Genomic DNA, 22,231 nt, shown 5'->3' with positions numbered 1-22,231 from the left:
AATTATGTGGTTCGTAACCATCTGCATATCCGCATAATTGTGTCTTTGCTACTCTTGTGCTAAGTGTGCTGCACCTGTTGTTTGAAGCTTGCATTACTGCTTCCCATGTTGTACTTTGATGGCAGTGCAGCTTAAAAACATCTTTTCACTTCACGAAACCAAACTGATACTGATATGCGCATACTCTCATATAAGTGAATTGATGTATCTTCTGCATTTGTTCATATCACTAACACCTGGCAGACATTAAAGCATGGCTGCATATTTATTGGTTAAATAAATATGGAAATATACCAGTTTCAGCTTTATTTTTCTCACAAAACCCATAATAAATATGGATGAATACAGATAAAGTTGACAAGAAATTAAATATGGATAAATACAGACGGAAATGTCAAAAAAATAAACACCATAAAACCGGGAGCCCTAAATATAATAGGACCAACTGGGTTTACAAAGAATGAGTCTATTATCTAACAGTACCTCTTCTATGAGGTTGTGTAAAACAAAAGGTACTGCTGAGATTCGAACTCAGGATCTCCTGTTTACTAGACAGGTGCTTTAACAAACTAAGCCACAGCACCTACTCTGTTTCACGACTCACCACTGTACCTTCTGTCCTGGTGTCACTGTGAGGCCCTGCATATTTTTCTGTCTTGAAAGATTTGATATTTTTCAGCTGCTACCGAAAAGAAAATGGAGAAGAAAAATCTGATATTAAGATGGAAATATTACAAAGAGGGTCATGAAAAACTAATATCATTATACGTACGTATCTGTATTTATTTTCTAAAGTTTTACACTGATGGGCCAGGGGCTCAATGCATTCGTTAAACTAAACCAGATTACAATTATTTAAAGGTCACCAATATACACAAGATCATTCCTGATGCCTACATTACCCATGTGCTCTTTCCTTCACCTCTCGTGGCCTCTGGACATCCCACCAAGAAGCAGAGGAAGTGCAACTCACGGAGAGAAAGTGTCACCTAAGTGACGCGTCCATGTTCAAACAGCGCTTCACAAAGTGCACTTTGAGAGACCCAAGAAAACTTGGCAGAGGCGGGTATCACAGCAAGGAGGGCTGATAGCCCGCAGTGCCCTTTACATGGCTATAGCAATACTCACCCTGGTCCTGGTCCAAACATCAGCCACCAGAGCTCAGTAAATTACCAGAATAAACAACAACCCTATATGGTGTTTTTATAGCCTTGTTTTTTAATGGATTTCTTTTCTACTTTATGGAAAAGGTGTTGCCCGTACGGAGATCGAACTCACAGCCTTGGTGTTACTAGCACCATGCTCTAACCAACTGACCTAATCGGCCAAAGCATAATGTGATACTAAAGGAGTTCTATTGAAACTGAAGAGGCAGTGACTGTACACAGAGACATTGAATAGACAGACAGACAGGCCATTGCTGACCCATCATAGTTTCAGGCCAAGACATTGAAGCGCTCCAATAATCCTGCACCAATTCGCACACACCGGGGAGCATCACCAAAGAACACAGATAGTATTTAATGAGCTGCACTGAACGTGCTTCAATAACAAGAGCTGCACGACCATCACTCCCCAGAAAAGATGGATTGAAGGCAAGAATCATCCTCAGACCCTCCCATCTGCCACACTCATCCAGAAAGGTACTGGTCTAGGCTTGGTAGCACTCGCATGCTCAATGCTATGCAGGTTCATCTCACACCCAAGCTTAATCCATACCACACACTGTCACTCACTGGGCTCTCAATCCTTAACCCTTCACTTCCTGTACCTTTTTCTCTGTACTCCTTACCCAATCTCTCATACCTGCCCCTCCCTTCACTTTCATAGAACTGGACCCTTGCTGCGCCTTCTTCTGTGATTCTCCAGAGAACACAGTTTATAACCTTATAAAGAAGATTATGTGCTCAATATTGTCTGCGCCTTCCCTTCATTAACTAACATCTTTTACCCATACTATAGACCACATTACAGCTTATTTATGAGTGAGTGCAAATCTTCAAAGGTGTAGTCGTGGCCGAGTGGTTAAGGCGATGGACTTGAAATCCATTGGTGTCTCACCGCGCAGTTTCGAATCCTGCCGACTACGCTTTCCTTTTTATTATGTCATTACATTTTGACGTGGAAACTAATTATGTGGTTCGTAACCATCTGCATATCCGCATAATTGTGTCTTTGCTGCTCTTGTGCTAAGTGTGCTGCACCTGTTGTTTGAAGCTTGCATTACTGCTTCCCATGTTGTACTTTGATGGCAGTGCAGCTTAAAAACATCTTTTCACTTCACAAAACCAAACTGATACTGAAATGCGCATACTCTCATATAAGTGAATTGATTTATCTTCTGCATTTGTTCATATCACTAACACCTGGCAGACATTAAAGCATGGCTGCATATTTATTGGTTAAATAAATATGGAAATATACCAGTTTCAGCTTTATTTTTCTCACAAAACCCATAATAAATATGGATGAATACAGATAAAGTTGACAACAAATTAAATATGGATAGGTACAGACGGAAATGTCAAAAAAATAAACACCATAAAACCGGGAGCCCTAAATATAATAGGACCAACTGGGTTTACAAAGAATGAGTCTATTATCTAACAGTACCTCTTCTATGAGGTTGTGTAAAACAAAAGGTACTGCTGAGATTCGAACTCAGGATCTCCTGTTTACTAGACAGGCGCTTTAACCAACTAAGCCACAGCACCTACTCTGTTTCACGACTCACCGCTGTACCTTCTGTCCTGGTGTCACTGTGAGGCCCTGCATATTTTTCTGTCTTGAAAGATTTGATATTTTTCAGCTGCTACCGAAAAGAAAATGGAGAAGAAAAATCTGATATTAAGATGGAAATATTACAAAGAGGGTCATGAAAAACTAATATCATTATACGTACGTATCTGTATTTATTTTCTAAAGCTTTACACTGATGGGCCAGGGGCTCAATGCATTTGTTAAACTAAACCAGATTACAATTATTTAAAGGTCACCAATATACACAAGATCATTCCTGATGCCTACATTACCCATGTGCTCTTTCCTTCACCTCTCGTGGCCTCTGGACATCCCACCAAGAAGCAGAGGAACCGCAACTCACGGAGAGAAAGTGTCACCTAAGTGACGCGTCCATGTTCAAACAGCGCTTCAAAAAGTGCACTTTGAGAGACCCAAGAAAACTTGGCAGAGGCGGGTATCACAGCAAGGAGGGCTGATAGCCCGCAGTGCCCTTTACATGGCTATAGCAATACTCACCCTGGTCCTGGTCCAAACATCAGCCACCAGAGCTCAGTAAATTACCAGAATAAACAACAACCCTATATGGTGTTTTTATAGCCTTGTTTTTTAATGGATTTCTTTTCTACTTTATGGAAAAGGTGTTGCCCGTACGGAGATCGAACTCACAGCCTTGGTGTTACTAGCACCATGCTCTAACCAACTGACCTAACCGGCCAAAGCATAATGTGATACTAAAGGAGTTCTATTGAAACTGAAGAGGCAGTGACTGTACACAGAGACATTGAATAGACAGACAGACAGGCCATTGCTGACCCATCATAGTTTCAGGCCAAGACATTGAAGCGCTCCAATAATCCTGCACCAATTCGCACACACCGGGGAGCATCACCAAAGAACACAGATAGTATTTAATGAGCTGCACTGAACGTGCTTCAATAACAAGAGCTGCACGACCATCACTCCCCAGAAAAGATGGATTGAAGGCAAGAATCATCCGCAGACCCTCCCATCTGCCACACTCATCCAGAAAGGTACTGGTCTCGGCTTGGTAGCACTCGCATGCTCAATGCTATGCAGGTTCATCTCACACCCAAGCTTAATCCATACCACACACTGTCACTCACTGGGCTCTCAATCCTTAACCCTTCACTTCCTGTACCTTTTTCTCTTTACTCCTTACCCAATCTCTCATACCTGCCCCTCCCTTCACTTTCATAGAACTGGACCCTTGCTGCGCCTTCTTCTGTGATTCTCCAGAGAACACAGTTTATAACCTTATAAAGAAGATTATGTGCTCAATATTGTCTGCGCCTTCCCTTCATTAACTAACATCTTTTACCAATACTATAGACCACATTACAGCTTATTTATGAGTGAGTGCACATCTTGAAAGGTGTAGTCGTGGCCGAGTGGTTGAGGGGATGGACTTGAAATCCATTGGGGTCTCCCCGCGCAGGTTCGAATCCTGCCGACTACGCTTTCCTTTTTATTATGTCATTACATTTTGACGTGGAAACTAATTATGTGGTTCGTAAACATCTGCATATCCGCATAATTGTGTCTTTGCTACTCTTGTGCCAAGTGTGCTGCACCTGTTGTTTGAAGCTTGGATTACTGCTTCCCATGTTGTACTTTGATGGCAGTGCAGCTTAAAAACATCTTTTCACTTCACAAAACCAAACTGATACTGAAATGCGCATACTCTCATATAAGTGAATTGATTTATCTTCTGCATTTGTTCATATCACTAACACCTGGCAGACATTAAAGCATGGCTGCATATTTATTGGTTAAATAAATATGGAAATATACCAGTTTCAGCTTTATTTTTCTCACAAAACGCATAATAAATATGGATGAATACAGATAAAGTTGACAACAAATTAAATATGGATAAATACAGACGGAAATGTCAAAAAAATAAACACCATAAAACCGGGAGCCCTAAATATAATAGGACCAACTGGGTTTACAAAGAATGAGTCTATTATCTAACAGTACCTCTTCTATGAGGTTGTGTAAAACAAAAGGTACTGCTGAGATTCGAACTCAGGATCTCCTGTTTACTAGACAGGCGCCACAGCACCTACTCTGTTTCACGACTCACCACTGTACCTTCTGTCCTGGTGTCACTGTGAGGCCCTGCATATTTTTCTGTCTTGAAAGATTTGATATTTTTCAGCTGCTACCGAAAAGAAAATGGAGAAGAAAAATCTGATATTAAGATGGAAATATTACAAAGAGGGTCATGAAAAACTAATATCATTATACGTACGTATCTGTATTTATTTTCTAAAGTTTTACACTGATGGGCCAGGGGCTCAATGCATTCGTTAAACTAAACCAGATTACAATTATTTAAAGGTCACCAATATACACAAGATCATTCCTGATGCCTACATTACCCATGTGCTCTTTCCTTCACCTCTCGTGGCCTCTGGACATCCCACCAAGAAGCAGAGGAAGTGCAACTCACGGAGAGAAAGTGTCACCTAAGTGACGCGTCCATGTTCAAACAGCGCTTCACAAAGTGCACTTTGAGAGACCCAAGAAAACTTGGCAGAGGCGGGTATCACAGCAAGGAGGGCTGATAGCCCGCAGTGCCCTTTACATGGCTATAGCAATACTCACCCTGGTCCTGGTCCAAACATCAGCCACCAGAGCTCAGTAAATTACCAGAATAAACAACAACCCTATATGGTGTTTTTATAGCCTTGTTTTTTAATGGATTTCTTTTCTACTTTATGGAAAAGGTGTTGCCCGTACGGAGATCGAACTCACAGCCTTGGTGTTACTAGCACCATGCTCTAACCAACTGACCTAATCGGCCAAAGCATAATGTGATACTAAAGGAGTTCTATTGAAACTGAAGAGGCAGTGACTGTACACAGAGACATTGAATAGACAGACAGACAGGCCATTGCTGACCCATCATAGTTTCAGGCCAAGACATTGAAGCGCTCCAATAATCCTGCACCAATTCGCACACACCGGGGAGCATCACGAAAGAACACAGATAGTATTTAATGAGCTGCACTGAACGTGCTTCAATAACAAGAGCTGCACGACCATCACTCCCCAGAAAAGATGGTTTGAAGGCAAGAATCATCCGCAGACCCTCCCATCTGCCACACTCATCCAGAAAGGTACTGGTCTAGGCTTGGTAGCACTCGCATGCTCAATGCTATGCAGGTTCATCTCACACCCAAGCTTAATCCATACCACACACTGTCACTCACTGGGCTCTCAATCCTTAACCCTTCACTTCCTGTACCTTTTTCTCTGTACTCCTTACCCAATCTCTCATACCTGCCCCTCCCTTCACTTTCATAGAACTGGACCCTTGCTGCGCCTTCTTCTGTGATTCTCCAGAGAACACAGTTTATAACCTTATAAAGAAGATTATGTGCTCAATATTGTCTGCGCCTTCCCTTCATTAACTAACATCTTTTACCCATACTATAGACCACATTACAGCTTATTTATGAGTGAGTGCAAATCTTGAAAGGTGTAGTCGTGGCCGAGTGGTTAAGGCGATGGACTTGAAATCCATTGGTGTCTCACCGCGCAGTTTCGAATCCTGCCGACTACGCTTTCCTTTTTATTATGTCATTACATTTTGACGTGGAAACTAATTATGTGGTTCGTAACCATCTGCATATCCGCATAATTGTGTCTTTGCTGCTCTTGTGCTAAGTGTGCTGCACCTGTTGTTTGAAGCTTGCATTACTGCTTCCCATGTTGTACTTTGATGGCAGTGCAGCTTAAAAACATCTTTTCACTTCACAAAACCAAACTGATACTGAAATGCGCATACTCTCATATAAGTGAATTGATTTATCTTCTGCATTTGTTCATATCACTAACACCTGGCAGACATTAAAGCATGGCTGCATATTTATTGGTTAAATAAATATGGAAATATACCAGTTTCAGCTTTATTTTTCTCACAAAACCCATAATAAATATGGATGAATACAGATAAAGTTGACAACAAATTAAATATGGATAGATACAGACGGAAATGTCAAAAAAATAAACACCATAAAACCGGGAGCCCTAAATATAATAGGACCAACTGGGTTTACAAAGAATGAGTCTATTATCTAACAGTACCTCTTCTATGAGGTTGTGTAAAACAAAAGGTACTGCTGAGATTCGAACTCAGGATCTCCTGTTTACTAGACAGGCGCTTTAACCAACTAAGCCACAGCACCTACTCTGTTTCACGACTCACCGCTGTACCTTCTGTCCTGGTGTCACTGTGAGGCCCTGCATATTTTTCTGTCTTGAAAGATTTGATATTTTTCAGCTGCTACCGAAAAGAAAATGGAGAAGAAAAATCTGATATTAAGATGGAAATATTACAAAGAGGGTCATGAAAAACTAATATCATTATACGTACGTATCTGTATTTATTTTCTAAAGTTTTACACTGATGGGCCAGGGGCTCAATGCATTCGTTAAACTAAACCAGATTACAATTATTTAAAGGTCACCAATATACACAAGATCATTCCTGATGCCTACATTACCCATGTGCTCTTTCCTTCACCTCTCGTGGCCTCTGGGCATCCCACCAAGAAGCAGAGGAACCGCAACTCACGGAGAGAAAGTGTCACCTAAGTGACGCGTCCATGTTCAAACAGCGCTTCACAAAGTGCACTTTGAGAGACCCAAGAAAACTTGGCAGAGGCGGGTATCACAGCAAGGAGGGCTGATAGCCCGCAGTGCCCTTTACATGGCTATAGCAATACTCACCCTGGTCCAAACATCAGCCACCAGAGCTCAGTAAATTACCAGAATAAACAACAACCCTATATGGTGTTTTTATAGCCTTGTTTTTTAATGGATTTCTTTTCTACTTTATGGAAAAGGTGTTGCCCGTACGGAGATCGAACTCACAGCCTTGGTATTACTAGCACCATGCTCTAACCAACTGACCTAACCGGCCAAAGCATAATGTGATACTAAAGGAGTTCTATTGAAACTGAAGAGGCAGTGACTGTACACAGAGACATTGAATAGACAGACAGACAGGCCATTGCTGACCCATCATAGTTTCAGGCCAAGACATTGAAGCGCTCCAATAATCCTGCACCAATTCGCACACACCGGGGAGCATCACCAAAGAACACAGATAGTATTTAATGAGCTGCACTGAACGTGCTTCAATAACAAGAGCTGCACGACCATCACTCCCCAGAAAAGATGGATTGAAGGCAAGAATCATCCGCAGACCCTCCCATCTGCCACACTCATCCAGAAAGGTACTGGTCTCGGCTTGGTAGCACTCGCATGCTCAATGCTATGCAGGTTCATCTCACACCCAAGCTTAATCCATACCACACACTGTCACTCACTGGGCTCTCAATCCTTAACCCTTCACTTCCTGTACCTTTTTCTCTTTACTCCTTACCCAATCTCTCATACCTGCCCCTCCCTTCACTTTCATAGAACTGGACCCTTGCTGCGCCTTCTTCTGTGATTCTCCAGAGAACACAGTTTATAACCTTATAAAGAAGATTATGTGCTCAATATTGTCTGCGCCTTCCCTTCATTAACTAACATCTTTTACCAATACTATAGACCACATTACAGCTTATTTATGAGTGAGTGCACATCTTGAAAGGTGTAGTCGTGGCCGAGTGGTTGAGGCGATGGACTTGAAATCCATTGGGGTCTCCCTGCGCAGGTTCGAATCCTGCCGACTACGCTTTCCTTTTTATTATGTCATTACATTTTGACGTGGAAACTAATTATGTGGTTCGTAAACATCTGCATATCCGCATAATTGTGTCTTTGCTACTCTTGTGCCAAGTGTGCTGCACCTGTTGTTTGAAGCTTGGATTACTGCTTCCCTTGTTGTACTTTGATGGCAGTGCAGCTTAAAAACATCTTTTCACTTCACAAAACCAAACTGATACTGAAATGCGCATACTCTCATATAAGTGAATTGATTTATCTTCTGCATTTGTTCATATCACTAACACCTGGCAGACATTAAAGCATGGCTGCATATTTATTGGTTAAATAAATATGGAAATATACCAGTTTCAGCTTTATTTTTCTCACAAAACCCATAATAAATATGGATGAATACAGATAAAGTTGACAACAAATTAAATATGGATAAATACAGACGGAAATGTCAAAAAAATAAACACCATAAAACCGGGAGCCCTAAATATAATAGGACCAACTGGGTTTACAAAGAATGAGTCTATTATCTAACAGTACCTCTTCTATGAGGTTGTGTAAAACAAAAGGTACTGCTGAGATTCGAACTCAGGATCTCCTGTTTACTAGACAGGCGCTTTAACCAACTAAGCCACAGCACCTACTCTGTTTCACAACTCACCACTGTACCTTCTGTCCTGGTGTCACTGTGAGGCCCTGCATATTTTTCTGTCTTGAAAGATTTGATATTTTTCAGCTGCTACCGAAAAGAAAATGGAGAAGAAAAATCTGATATTAAGATGGAAATATTACAAAGAGGGTCATGAAAAACTAATATCATTATACATACGTATCTGTATTTATTTTCTAAAGTTTTACACTGATGGGCCAGGGGCTCAATGCATTCGTTAAACTAAACCAGATTACAATTATTTAAAGGTCACCAATATACACAAGATCATTCCTGATGCCTACATTACCCATGTGCTCTTTCCTTCACCTCTCGTGGCCTCTGGACATCCCACCAAGAAGCAGAGGAACCGCAACTCACGGAGAGAAAGTGTCACCTAAGTGACACGTCCATGTTCAAACAGCGCTTCACAAAGTGCACTTTGAGAGACCCAAGAAAACTTGGCAGAGGCGGATATCACAGCAAGGAGGGCTGATAACCCGCAGTGCCCTTTACATGGCTATAGCAATACTCACCCTGGTCCTGGTCCAAACATCAGCCACCAGAGCTCAGTAAATTACCAGAATAAACAACAACCCTATATGGTGTTTTTATAGCCTTGTTTTTTAATGGATTTCTTTTCTACTTTATGGAAAAGGTGTTGCCCGTACGGAGATCGAACTCACAGCCTTGGTGTTACTAGCACCATGCTCTAACCAACTGACCTTACCGGCCAAAGCATAATGTGATACTAAAGGAGTTCTATTGAAACTGAAGAGGCAGTGACTGTACACAGAGACATTGAATAGACAGACAGACAGGCCATTGCTGACCCATCATAGTTTCAGGCCAAGACATTGAAGCGCTCCAATAATCCTGCACCAATTCGCACACACCGGGGAGCATCACCAAAGAACACAGATAGTATTTAATGAGCTGCACTGAACGTGCTTCAATAACAAGAGCTGCACGACCATCACTCCCCAGAAAAGATGGATTGAAGGCAAGAATCATCCGCAGACCCTCCCATCTGCCACACTCATCCAGAAAGGTACTGGTCTAGGCTTGGTAGCACTCGCATGCTCAATGCTATGCAGGTTCATCTCACACCCAAGCTTAATCCATACCACACATTGTCACTCACTGGGCTCTCAATCCTTAACCCTTCACTTCCTGTACCTTTTTCTCTGTACTCCTTACCCAATCTCTCATACCTGCCCCTCCCTTCACTTTCATAGAACTGGACCCTTGCTGCGCCTTCTTCTGTGATTCTCCAGAGAACACAGTTTATAACCTTATAAAGAAGATTATGTGCTCAATATTGTCTGCGCCTTCCCTTCATTAACTAACATCTTTTACCCATACTATAGACCACATTACAGCTTATTTATGAGTGAGTGCACATCTTGAAAGGTGTAGTCGTGGCCGAGTGGTTGAGGTGATGGACTTGAAATCCATTGGGGTCTCCCCGCGCAGGTTCGAATCCTGCCGACTACGCTTTCCTTTTTATTATGTCATTACATTTTGACGTGGAAACTAATTATGTGGTTCGTAACCATCTGCATATCCGCATAATTGTGTCTTTGCTACTCTTGTGCTAAGTGTGCTGCACCTGTTGTTTGAAGCTTGCATTACTGCTTCCCATGTTGTACTTTGATGGCAGTGCAGCTTAAAAACATCTTTTCACTTCACAAAACCAAACTGATACTGAAATGCGCATACTCTCATATAAGTGAATTGATGTATCTTCTGCATTTGTTCATATCACTAACACCTGGCAGACATTAAAGCATGGCTGCATATTTATTGGTTAAATAAATATGGAAATATACCAGTTTCAGCTTTATTTTTCTCACAAAACCCATAATAAATATGGATGAATACAGATAAAGTTGACAACAAATTAAATATGGATAAATACAGACGGAAATGTCAAAAAAATAAACACCATAAAACCGGGAGCCCTAAATATAATAGGACCAACTGGGTTTACAAAGAATGAGTCTATTATCTAACAGTACGTCTTCTATGAGGTTGTGTAAAACAAAAGGTACTGCTGAGATTCGAACTCAGGATCTCCTGTTCACTAGACAGGCGCTTTAACGAACTAAGCCACAGCACCTACTCTGTTTCCCGACTCACCACTGTACCTTCTGTCCTGGTGTCACTGTGAGGCCCTGCATATTTTTCTGTCTTGAAAGATTTGATATTTTTCAGCTGCTACCGAAAAGAAAATGGAGAAGAAAAATCTGATATTAAGATGGAAATATTACAAAGAGGGTCATGAAAAACGAATATCATTATACGTACGTATCTGTATTTATTTTCTAAAGTTTTACACTGATGGGCCAGGGGCTCAATGCATTCGTTAAACTAAACCAGATTACAATTATTTAAAGGTCACCAATATACACAAGATCATTCCTGATGCCTACATTACCCATGTGCTCTTTCCTTCACCTCTCGTGGCCTCTGGACATCCCACCAAGAAACAGAGGAACCGCAACTCACGGAGAGAAAGTGTCACCTAAGTGACGCGTCCATGTTCAAACAGCGCTTCACAAAGTGCACTTTGAGAGACCCAAGAAAACTTGGCAGAGGCGGGTATCACAGCAAGGAGGGCTGATAGCCCGCAGTGCCCTTTACATGGCTATAGCAATACTCACCCTGGTCCTGGTCCAAACATCAGCCACCAGAGCTCAGTAAATTACTAGAATAAACAACAACCCTATATGGTGTTTTTATAGCCTTGTTTTTTAATGGATTTCTTTTCTACTTTATGGAAAAGGTGTTGCCCGTACGGAGATCGAACTCACAGCCTTGGTGTTACTAGCACCATGCTCTAACCAACTGACCTAACCGGCCAAAGCATAATGTGATACTAAAGGAGTTCTATTGAAACTGAAGAGGCAGTGACTGTACACAGAGACATTGAATAGACAGACAGACAGGCCATTGCTGACCCATCATAGTTTCAGGCCAAGACATTGAAGCGCTCCAATAATCCTGCACCAATTCGCACACACCGGGGAGCATCACCAAAGAACACAGATAGTATTTAATGAGCTGCACTGAACGTGCTTCAATAACAAGAGCTGCACGACCATCACTCCCCAGAAAAGATGGATTGAAGGCAAGAATCATCCGCAGACCCTCCCATCTGCCACACTCATCCAGAAAGGTACTGGTCTAGGCTTGGTAGCACTCGCATGCTCAATGCTATGCAGGTTCATCTCACACCCAAGCTTAATCCATACCACACACTGTCACTCACTGGGCTCTCAATCCTTAACCCTTCACTTCCTGTACCTTTTTCTCTGTACTCCTTACCCAATCTCTCATACCTGCCCCTCCCTTCACTTTCATAGAACTGGACCCTTGCTGCGCCTTCTTCTGTGATTCTCCAGAGAACACAGTTTATAACCTTATAAAGAAGATTATGTGCTCAATATTGTCTGCGCCTTCCCTTCATTAACTAACATCTTTTACCCATACTATAGACCACATTACAGCTTATTTATGAGTGAGTGCACATCTTGAAAGGTGTAGTCGTGGCCGAGTGGTTAAGGCGATGGGCTTGAAATCCGTTGGTGTCTCACCGCGCAGTTTCGAATCCTGCTGACTACGCTTTCCTTTTTATTATGTCATTACATTTTGACGTGGAAACTAATTATGTGGTTCGTAACCATCTGCATATCCGCATAATTGTGTCTTTGCTGCTCTTGTGCTAAGTGTGCTGCACCTGTCGTTTGAAGCTTGCATTACTGCTTCCCATGTTGTACTTTGATGGCAGTGCAGCTTAAAAACATCTTTTCACTTCACAAAACCAAACTGATACTGAAATGCGCATACTCTCATATAAGTGAATTGATTTATCTTCTGCATTTGTTCATATCACTAACACCTGGCAGACATTAAAGCATGGCTGCATATTTATTGGTTAAATAAATATGGAAATATACCAGTTTCAGCTTTATTTTTCTCAACAAACCCATAATAAATATGGATGAATACAGATAAAGTTGACAACAAATTAAATATGGATAGATACAGACGGAAATGTCAAAAAAATAAACACCATAAAACCGGGAGCCCTAAATATAATAGGACCAACTGGGTTTACAAAGAATGAGTCTATTATCTAACAGTACCTCTTCTATGAGGTTGTGTAAAACAAAAGGTACTGCTGAGATTCGAACTCAGGATCTCCTGTTTACTAGACAGGCGCTTTAACCAACTATGCCACAGCACCTACTCTGTTGCACGACTCACCACTGTACCTTCTGTCCTGGTGTCACTGTGAGGCCCTGCATATTTTTCTGTCTTGAAAGATTTGATATTTTTCAGCTGCTACCGAAAAGAAAATGGAGAAGAAAAATCTGATATTAAGATGGAAATATTACAAAGAGGGTCATGAAAAACTAATATCATTATACGTACGTATCTGTATTTATTTTCTAAAGTTTTACACTGATGGGCCAGGGGCTCAATGCATTCGTTAAACTAAACCAGATTACAATTATTTAAAGGTCACCAATATACACAAGATCATTCCTGATGCCTACATTACCCATGTGCTCTTTCCTTCACCTCTCGTGGCCTCTGGACATCCCACCAAGAAGCAGAGGAACCGCAACTCACGGAGAGAAAGTGTCACCTAAGTGACGCGTCCATGTTCAAACAGCGCTTCACAAAGTGCACTTTGAGAGACCCAAGAAAACTTGGCAGAGGCGGGTATCACAGCAAGGAGGGCTGATAGACCGCAGTGCCCTTTACATGGCTATAGCAATACTCACCCTGGTCCTGGTCCAAACATCAGCCACCAGAGCTCAGTAAATTACCAGAATAAACAACAACCCTATATGGTGTTTTTATAGCCTTGTTTTTTAATGGATTTCTTTTCTACTTTATGGAAAAGGTGTTGCCCGTACGGAGATCGAACTCACAGCCTTGGTGTTACTAGCACCATGCTCTAACCAACTGACCTAACCGGCCAAAGCATAATGTGATACTAAAGGAGTTCTATTGAAACTGAAGAGGCAGTGACTGTACACAGAGACATTGAATAGACAGACAGACAGGCCATTGCTGACCCATCATAGTTTCAGGCCAAGACATTGAAGCGCTCCAATAATCCTGCACCAATTCGCACACACCGGGGAGCATCACCAAAGAACACAGATAGTATTTAATGAGCTGCACTGAACGTGCTTCAATAACAAGAGCTGCACGACCATCACTCCCCAGAAAAGATGGATTGAAGGCAAGAATCATCCGCAGACCCTCCCATCTGCCACACTCATCCAGAAAGGTACTGGTCTAGGCTTGGTAGCACTCGCATGCTCAATGCTATGCAGGTTCATCTCACACCCAAGCTTAATCCATACCACACACTGTCACTCACTGGGCTCTCAATCCTTAACCCTTCACTTCCTGTACCTTTTTCTCTGTACTCCTTACCCAATCTCTCATACCTGCCCCTCCCTTCACTTTCATAGAACTGGACCCTTGCTGCGCCTTCTTCTGTGATTCTCCAGAGAACACAGTTTATAACCTTATAAAGAAGATTATGTGCTCAATATTGTCTGCGCCTTCCCTTCATTAACTAACATCTTTTACCCATACTATAGACCACATTACAGCTTATTTATGAGTGAGTGCACATCTTGAAAGGTGTAGTCGTGGCCGAGTGGTTAAGGCGATGGGCTTGAAATCCGTTGGTGTCTCACCGCGCAGTTTCGAATCCTGCTGACTACGCTTTCCTTTTTATTATGTCATTACATTTTGACGTGGAAACTAATTATGTGGTTCGTAACCATCTGCATATCCGCATAATTGTGTCTTTGCTGCTCTTGTGCTAAGTGTGCTGCACCTGTCGTTTGAAGCTTGCATTACTGCTTCCCATGTTGTACTTTGATGGCAGTGCAGCTTAAAAACATCTTTTCACTTCACAAAACCAAACTGATACTGAAATGCGCATACTCTCATATAAGTGAATTGATTTATCTTCTGCATTTGTTCATATCACTAACACCTGGCAGACATTAAAGCATGGCTGCATATTTATTGGTTAAATAAATATGGAAATATACCAGTTTCAGCTTTATTTTTCTCAACAAACCCATAATAAATATGGATGAATACAGATAAAGTTGACAACAAATTAAATATGGATAGATACAGACGGAAATGTCAAAAAAATAAACACCATAAAACCGGGAGCCCTAAATATAATAGGACCAACTGGGTTTACAAAGAATGAGTCTATTATCTAACAGTACCTCTTCTATGAGGTTGTGTAAAACAAAAGGTACTGCTGAGATTCGAACTCAGGATCTCCTGTTTACTAGACAGGCGCTTTAACCAACTATGCCACAGCACCTACTCTGTTGCACGACTCACCACTGTACCTTCTGTCCTGGTGTCACTGTGAGGCCCTGCATATTTTTCTGTCTTGAAAGATTTGATATTTTTCAGCTGCTACCGAAAAGAAAATGGAGAAGAAAAATCTGATATTAAGATGGAAATATTACAAAGAGGGTCATGAAAAACTAATATCATTATACGTACGTATCTGTATTTATTTTCTAAAGTTTTACACTGATGGGCCAGGGGCTCAATGCATTCGTTAAACTAAACCAGATTACAATTATTTAAAGGTCACCAATATACACAAGATCATTCCTGATGCCTACATTACCCATGTGCTCTTTCCTTCACCTCTCGTGGCCTCTGGACATCCCACCAAGAAGCAGAGGAACCGCAACTCACGGAGAGAAAGTGTCACCTAAGTGACGCGTCCATGTTCAAACAGCGCTTCACAAAGTGCACTTTGAGAGACCCAAGAAAACTTGGCAGAGGCGGGTATCACAGCAAGGAGGGCTGATAGACCGCAGTGCCCTTTACATGGCTATAGCAATACTCACCCTGGTCCTGGTCCAAACATCAGCCACCAGAGCTCAGTAAATTACCAGAATAAACAACAACCCTATATGGTGTTTTTATAGCCTTGTTTTTTAATGGATTTCTTTTCTACTTTATGGAAAAGGTGTTGCCCGTACGGAGATCGAACTCACAGCCTTGGTGTTACTAGCACCATGCTCTAACCAACTGACCTAACCGGCCAAAGCATAATGTGATACTAAAGGAGTTCTATTGAAACTGAAGAGGCAGTGACTGTACACAGAGACATTGAATAGACAGACAGACAGGCCATTGCTGACCCATCATAGTTTCAGGCCAAGACATTGAAGCGCTCCAATAATCCTGCACCAATTCGCACACACCGGGGAGCATCACCAAAGAACACAGATAGTATTTAATGAGCTGCACTGAATGTGCTTCAATAACAAGAGCTGCACGACCATCACTCCCCAGAAAAGATGGATTGAAGGCAAGAATCATCCGCAGACCCTCCCATCTGCCACACTCATCCAGAAAGGTACTGGTCTCGGCTTGGTAGCACTCGCATGCTCAATGCTATGCAGGTTCATCTCACACCCAAGCTTAATCCATACCACACACTGTCACTCACTGGGCTCTCAATCCTTAACCCTTCACTTCCTGTACCTTTTTCTCTTTACTCCTTACCCAATCTCTCATACCTGCCCCTCCCTTCACTTTCATAGAACTGGACCCTTGCTGCGCCTTCTTCTGTGATTCTCCAGAGAACACAGTTTATAACCTTATAAAGAAGATTATGTGCTCAATATTGTCTGCGCCTTCCCTTCATTAACTAACATCTTTTACCAATACTATAGACCACATTACAGCTTATTTATGAGTGAGTGCACATCTTGAAAGGTGTAGTCGTGGCCGAGTGGTTGAGGGGATGGACTTGAAATCCATTGGGGTCTCCCCGCGCAGGTTCGAATCCTGCCGACTACGCTTTCCTTTTTTATTATGTCATTACATTTTGACGTGGAAACTAATTATGTGGTTCGTAAACATCTGCATATCCGCATAATTGTGTCTTTGCTACTCTTGTGCCAAGTGTGCTGCACCTGTTGTTTGAAGCTTGGATTACTGCTTCCCATGTTGTACTTTGATGGCAGTGCAGCTTAAAAACATCTTTTCACTTCACAAAACCAAACTGATACTGAAATGCGCATACTCTCATATAAGTGAATTGATTTATCTTCTGCATTTGTTCATATCACTAACACCTGGCAGACATTAAAGCATGGCTGCATATTTATTGGTTAAATAAATATGGAAATATACCAGTTTCAGCTTTATTTTTCTCACAAAACGCATAATAAATATGGATGAATACAGATAAAGTTGACAACAAATTAAATATGGATAAATACAGACGGAAATGTCAAAAAAATAAACACCATAAAACCGGGAGCCCTAAATATAATAGGACCAACTGGGTTTACAAAGAATGAGTCTATTATCTAACAGTACCTCTTCTATGAGGTTGTGTAAAACAAAAGGTACTGCTGAGATTCGAACTCAGGATCTCCTGTTTGCTAGACAGGCGCTTTAACCAACTAAGCTACAGCACCTACTCTGTTTTACAACTCACCACTGTACCTTCTGTCCTGGTGTCACTGTGAGGCCCTGCATATTTTTCTGTCTTGAAAGATTTGATATTTTTCAGCTGCTACCGAAAAGAAAATGGAGAAGAAAAATCTGATATTAAGATGGAAATATTACAAAGAGGGTCATGAAAAACTAATATCATTATACGTACGTATCTGTATTTATTTTCTAAAGTTTTACACTGATGGGCCAGGGGCTCAATGCATTCGGTAAACTAAACCAGATTACAATTATTTAAAGGTCACCAATATACACAAGATCATTCCTGATGCCTACATTACCCATGTGCTCTTTCCTTCACCTCTCGTGGCCTCTGGACATCCCACCAAGAAGCAGAGGAACCGCAACTCACGGAGAGAAAGTGTCACCTAAGTGACACGTCCATGTTCAAACAGCGCTTCACAAAGTGCACTTTGAGAGACCCAAGAAAACTTGGCAGAGGCGGATATCACAGCAAGGAGGGCTGATAACCCGCAGTGCCCTTTACATGGCTATAGCAATACTCACCCTGGTCCTGGTCCAAACATCAGCCACCAGAGCTCAGTAAATTACCAGAATAAACAACAACCCTATATGGTGTTTTTATAGCCTTGTTTTTTAATGGATTTCTTTTCTACTTTATGGAAAAGGTGTTGCCCGTACGGAGATCGAACTCACAGCCTTGGTGTTACTAGCACCATGCTCTAACCAACTGACCTAACCGGCCAAAGTATAATGTGATACTAAAGGAGTTCTATTGAAACTGAAGAGGCAGTGACTGTACACAGAGACATTGAATAGACAGACAGACAGGCCATTGCTGACCCATCATAGTTTCAGGCCAAGACATTGAAGCGCTCCAATAATCCTGCACCAATTCGCACACACCGGGGATCATCACCAAAGAACACAGATAGTATTTAATGAGCTGCACTGAACGTTCTTCAATAACAAGAGCTGCACGACCATCACTCCCCAGAAAAGATGGATTGAAGGCAAGAATCATCCGCAGACCCTCCCATCTGCCACACTCATCCAGAAAGGTACTGGTCTCGGCTTGGTGGCACTCGCATGCCCAATGCTATGCAGGTTCATCTCACACCCGAGCTTAATCCATACCACACACTGTCACTCACTGGGCTCTCAATCCTTAACCCTTCACTTCCTGTACCTTTTTCTCTGTACTCCTTACCCAATCTCTCATACCTGCCCCTCCCTTCACTTTCATAGAGCTGGACCCTTGCTGCGCCTTCTTCTGTGATTCTCCAGAGAACACAGTTTATAACCTTATAAAGAAGATTATGTGCTCAATATAGTCTGCGCCTTCCCTTCATTACCTAACATCTTTTACCCATACTATAGACCAATTTACAGCTTATTTATGAGTGAGTGCACATCTTGAAAAGTGTAGTCGTGGCCGAGTGGTTAAGGCGATGGACTTGAAATCCATTGGGGTCTCCCTGCGCAGGTTCGAATCCTGCCGACTACGCTTTCCTTTTTATTATGTCATTACATTTTGACGTGGAAACTAATTATGTGGTTCGTAACCATCTGCATATCCGCATAATTGTGTCTTTGCTACTCTTGTGCTAAGTGTGCTGCACCTGTTGTTTGAAGCTTGCATTACTGCTTCCCATGTTGTACTTTGATGGCAGTGCAGCTTAAAAACATCTTTTCACTTCACGAAACCAAACTGATACTGAAATGCGCATACTCTTATATAAGTGAATTGATGTATCTTCTGCATTTGTTCATATCACTAACACCTGGCAGACATTAAAGCATGGCTGCATATTTATTGGTTAAATAAATATGGAAATATACCAGTTTCAGCTTTATTTTTCTCACAAAACCCATAATAAATATGGATGAATACAGATAAAGTTGACAAGAAATTAAATATGGATAAATACAGACGGAAATGTCAAAAAAATAAACACCATAAAACCGGGAGCCCTAAATATAATAGGACCAACTGAGTTTACAAAGAATGAGTCTATTATCTAACAGTACCTCTTCTATGAGGTTGTGTAAAACAAAAGGTACTGCTGAGATTCGAACTCAGGATCTCCTGTTTACTAGACAGGTGCTTTAACCAACTAAGCCACAGCACCTACTCTGTTTCACGACTCACCACTGTACCTTCTGTCCTGGTGTCACTGTGAGGCCCTGCATATTTTTCTGTCTTGAAAGATTTGATATTTTTCAGCTGCTACCGAAAAGAAAATGGAGAAGAAAAATCTGATATTAAGATGGAAATATTACAAAGAGGGTCATGAAAAACTAATATCATTATACGTACGTATCTGTATTTATTTTCTAAAGTTTTACACTGATGGGCCAGGGGCTCAATGCATTCGTTAAACTAAACCAGATTACAATTATTTAAAGGTCACCAATATACACAAGATCATTCCTGATGCCTACATTACCCATGTGCTCTTTCCTTCACCTCTCGTGGCCTCTGGACATCCCACCAAGAAGCAGAGGAACTGCAACTCACGGAGAGAAAGTGTCACCTAAGTGACGCGTCCATGTTCAAACAGCGCTTCACAAAGTGCACTTTGAGAGACCCAAGAAAACTTGGCAGAGGCGGGTATCACAGCAAGGAGGGCTGATAGCCCGCAGTGCCCTTTACATGGCTATAGCAATACTCACCCTGGTCCTGGTCCAAACATCAGCCACCAGAGCTCAGTAAATTACCAGAATAAACAACAACCCTATATGGTGTTTTTATAGCCTTGTTTTTTAATGGATTTCTTTTCTACTTTATGGAAAAGGTGTTGCCCGTACGGAGATCGAACTCACAGCCTTGGTGCTACTAGCACCATGCTCTAACCAACTGACCTAATCGGCCAAAGCATAATGTGATACTAAAGGAGTTCTATTGAAACTGAAGAGGCAGTGACTGTACACAGAGACATTGAATAGACAGACAGACAGGCCATTGCTGACCCATCATAGTTTCAGGCCAAGACATTGAAGCGCTCCAATAATCCTGCACCAATTCGCACACACCGGGGAGCATCACCAAAGAACACAGATAGTATTTAATGAGCTGCACTGAACGTGCTTCAATAACAAGAGTTGCACGACCATCACTCCCCAGAAAAGATGGATTGAAGGCAAGAATCATCCGCAGACCCTCCCATCTGCCACACTCATCCAGAAAGGTACTGGTCTAGGCTTGGTAGCACTCGCATGCTCAATGCTATGCAGGTTCATCTCACACCCAAGCTTAATCCATACCACACACTGTCACTCACTGGGCTCTCAATCCTTAACCCTTCACTTCCTGTACCTTTTTCTCTGTACTCCTTACCCAATCTCTCATACCTGCCCCTCCCTTCACTTTCATAGAACTGGACCCTTGCTGCGCCTTCTTCTGTGATTCTCCAGAGAACACAGTTTATAACCTTATAAAGAAGATTATGTGCTCAATATTGTCTGCGCCTTCCCTTCATTAACTAACATCTTTTACCCATACTATAGACCACATTACAGCTTATTTATGAGTGAGTGCACATCTTGAAAGGTGTAGTCGTGGCCGAGTGGTTAAGGCGATGGACTTGAAATCCGTTGGTGTCTCACCGCGCAGTTTCGAATCCTGCTAACTACGCTTTCCTTTTTATTATGTCATTACATTTTGACGTGGAAACTAATTATGTGGTTCGTAACCATCTGCATATCCGCATAATTGTGTCTTTGCTGCTCTTGTGCTAAGTGTGCTGCACCTGTCGTTTGAAGCTTGCATTACTGCTTCCCATGTTGTACTTTGATGGCAGTGCAGCTTAAAAACATCTTTTCACTTCACAAAACCAAACTGATACTGAAATGCGCATACTCTCATATAAGTGAATTGATTTATCTTCTGCATTTGTTCATATCACTAACACCTGGCAGACATTAAAGCATGGCTGCATATTTATTGGTTAAATAAATATGGAAATATACCAGTTTCAGCTTTATTTTTCTCAACAAATCCATAATAAATATGGATGAATACAGATAAAGTTGACAACAAATTAAATATGGATAGATACAGACGGAAATGTCAAAAAAATAAACACCATAAAACCGGGAGCCCTAAATATAATAGGACCAACTGGGTTTACAAAGAATGAGTCTATTATCTAACAGTACCTCTTCTATGAGGTTGTGTAAAACAAAAGGTACTGCTGAGATTCGAACTCAGGATCTCCTGTTTACTAGACAGGCGCTTTAACCAACTAAGCCACAGCACCTACTCTGTTTCACGACTCTCCGCTGTACCTTCTGTCCTGGTGTCACTGTGAGGCCCTGCATATTTTTCTGTCTTGAAAGATTTGATATTTTTCAGCTGCTACCGAAAAGAAAATGGAGAAGAAAAATCTGATATTAAGATGGAAATATTACAAAGAGGGTCATGAAAAACTAATATCATTATACGTACGTATCTGTATTTATTTTCTAAAGCTTTACACTGATGGGCCAGGGGCTCAATGCATTTGTTAAACTAAACCAGATTACAATTATTTAAAGGTCACCAATATACACAAGATCATTCCTGATGCCTACATTACGCATGTGCTCTTTCCTTCACCTCTCGTGGCCTCTGGACATCCCACCAAG

General features: G+C 41.6%; 16 non-coding genes across 16 annotated transcripts; 10 read left to right on the top strand and 6 right to left on the bottom strand.

Moving 5' to 3' along the window:
- The first annotated feature begins 2,007 nt into the window (after positions 1-2,007).
- TRNAS-UGA (transfer RNA serine (anticodon UGA)) lies at positions 2,008-2,089 on the top strand. Its single transcript has one exon. It is a non-coding gene; the product is annotated as a tRNA-Ser (tRNA).
- Positions 2,090-2,640: 551 nt separating this feature from the next.
- TRNAT-AGU (transfer RNA threonine (anticodon AGU)) lies at positions 2,641-2,714 on the bottom strand. The gene has a single exon. It is a non-coding gene; the product is annotated as a tRNA-Thr (tRNA).
- A 1,423-nt stretch (positions 2,715-4,137) lies between these two features.
- Positions 4,138-4,219, top strand: TRNAS-UGA (transfer RNA serine (anticodon UGA)). The gene has a single exon. It is a non-coding gene; the product is annotated as a tRNA-Ser (tRNA).
- Positions 4,220-6,252: 2,033 nt separating this feature from the next.
- Positions 6,253-6,334, top strand: TRNAS-UGA (transfer RNA serine (anticodon UGA)). Its single transcript has one exon. It is a non-coding gene; the product is annotated as a tRNA-Ser (tRNA).
- Positions 6,335-6,885: 551 nt separating this feature from the next.
- On the bottom strand, positions 6,886-6,959 carry TRNAT-AGU (transfer RNA threonine (anticodon AGU)). Its single transcript has one exon. It is a non-coding gene; the product is annotated as a tRNA-Thr (tRNA).
- Positions 6,960-8,376: 1,417 nt separating this feature from the next.
- On the top strand, positions 8,377-8,458 carry TRNAS-UGA (transfer RNA serine (anticodon UGA)). Its single transcript has one exon. It is a non-coding gene; the product is annotated as a tRNA-Ser (tRNA).
- A 551-nt stretch (positions 8,459-9,009) lies between these two features.
- Positions 9,010-9,083, bottom strand: TRNAT-AGU (transfer RNA threonine (anticodon AGU)). The gene has a single exon. It is a non-coding gene; the product is annotated as a tRNA-Thr (tRNA).
- Positions 9,084-10,506: 1,423 nt separating this feature from the next.
- Positions 10,507-10,588, top strand: TRNAS-UGA (transfer RNA serine (anticodon UGA)). The gene has a single exon. It is a non-coding gene; the product is annotated as a tRNA-Ser (tRNA).
- Positions 10,589-12,636: 2,048 nt separating this feature from the next.
- Positions 12,637-12,718, top strand: TRNAS-UGA (transfer RNA serine (anticodon UGA)). The gene has a single exon. It is a non-coding gene; the product is annotated as a tRNA-Ser (tRNA).
- A 2,048-nt stretch (positions 12,719-14,766) lies between these two features.
- On the top strand, positions 14,767-14,848 carry TRNAS-UGA (transfer RNA serine (anticodon UGA)). The gene has a single exon. It is a non-coding gene; the product is annotated as a tRNA-Ser (tRNA).
- A 2,048-nt stretch (positions 14,849-16,896) lies between these two features.
- TRNAS-UGA (transfer RNA serine (anticodon UGA)) lies at positions 16,897-16,978 on the top strand. Its single transcript has one exon. It is a non-coding gene; the product is annotated as a tRNA-Ser (tRNA).
- Positions 16,979-17,530: 552 nt separating this feature from the next.
- On the bottom strand, positions 17,531-17,604 carry TRNAA-AGC (transfer RNA alanine (anticodon AGC)). Its single transcript has one exon. It is a non-coding gene; the product is annotated as a tRNA-Ala (tRNA).
- A 1,423-nt stretch (positions 17,605-19,027) lies between these two features.
- Positions 19,028-19,109, top strand: TRNAS-UGA (transfer RNA serine (anticodon UGA)). The gene has a single exon. It is a non-coding gene; the product is annotated as a tRNA-Ser (tRNA).
- A 551-nt stretch (positions 19,110-19,660) lies between these two features.
- On the bottom strand, positions 19,661-19,734 carry TRNAT-AGU (transfer RNA threonine (anticodon AGU)). The gene has a single exon. It is a non-coding gene; the product is annotated as a tRNA-Thr (tRNA).
- A 1,423-nt stretch (positions 19,735-21,157) lies between these two features.
- Positions 21,158-21,239, top strand: TRNAS-UGA (transfer RNA serine (anticodon UGA)). The gene has a single exon. It is a non-coding gene; the product is annotated as a tRNA-Ser (tRNA).
- A 551-nt stretch (positions 21,240-21,790) lies between these two features.
- Positions 21,791-21,864, bottom strand: TRNAT-AGU (transfer RNA threonine (anticodon AGU)). Its single transcript has one exon. It is a non-coding gene; the product is annotated as a tRNA-Thr (tRNA).
- Between the last annotated feature and the right edge of the window lie 367 nt (positions 21,865-22,231).

This window comes from Triturus cristatus, chromosome 4_2 (genome assembly GCF_964204655.1).
Source record: "Triturus cristatus chromosome 4_2, aTriCri1.1, whole genome shotgun sequence".
Lineage (NCBI taxonomy): Eukaryota > Metazoa > Chordata > Amphibia > Caudata > Salamandridae > Triturus > Triturus cristatus.
Note: the sequence above shows the minus strand (reverse complement) of the source record. Positions and strands in the feature narration are given on the sequence as shown.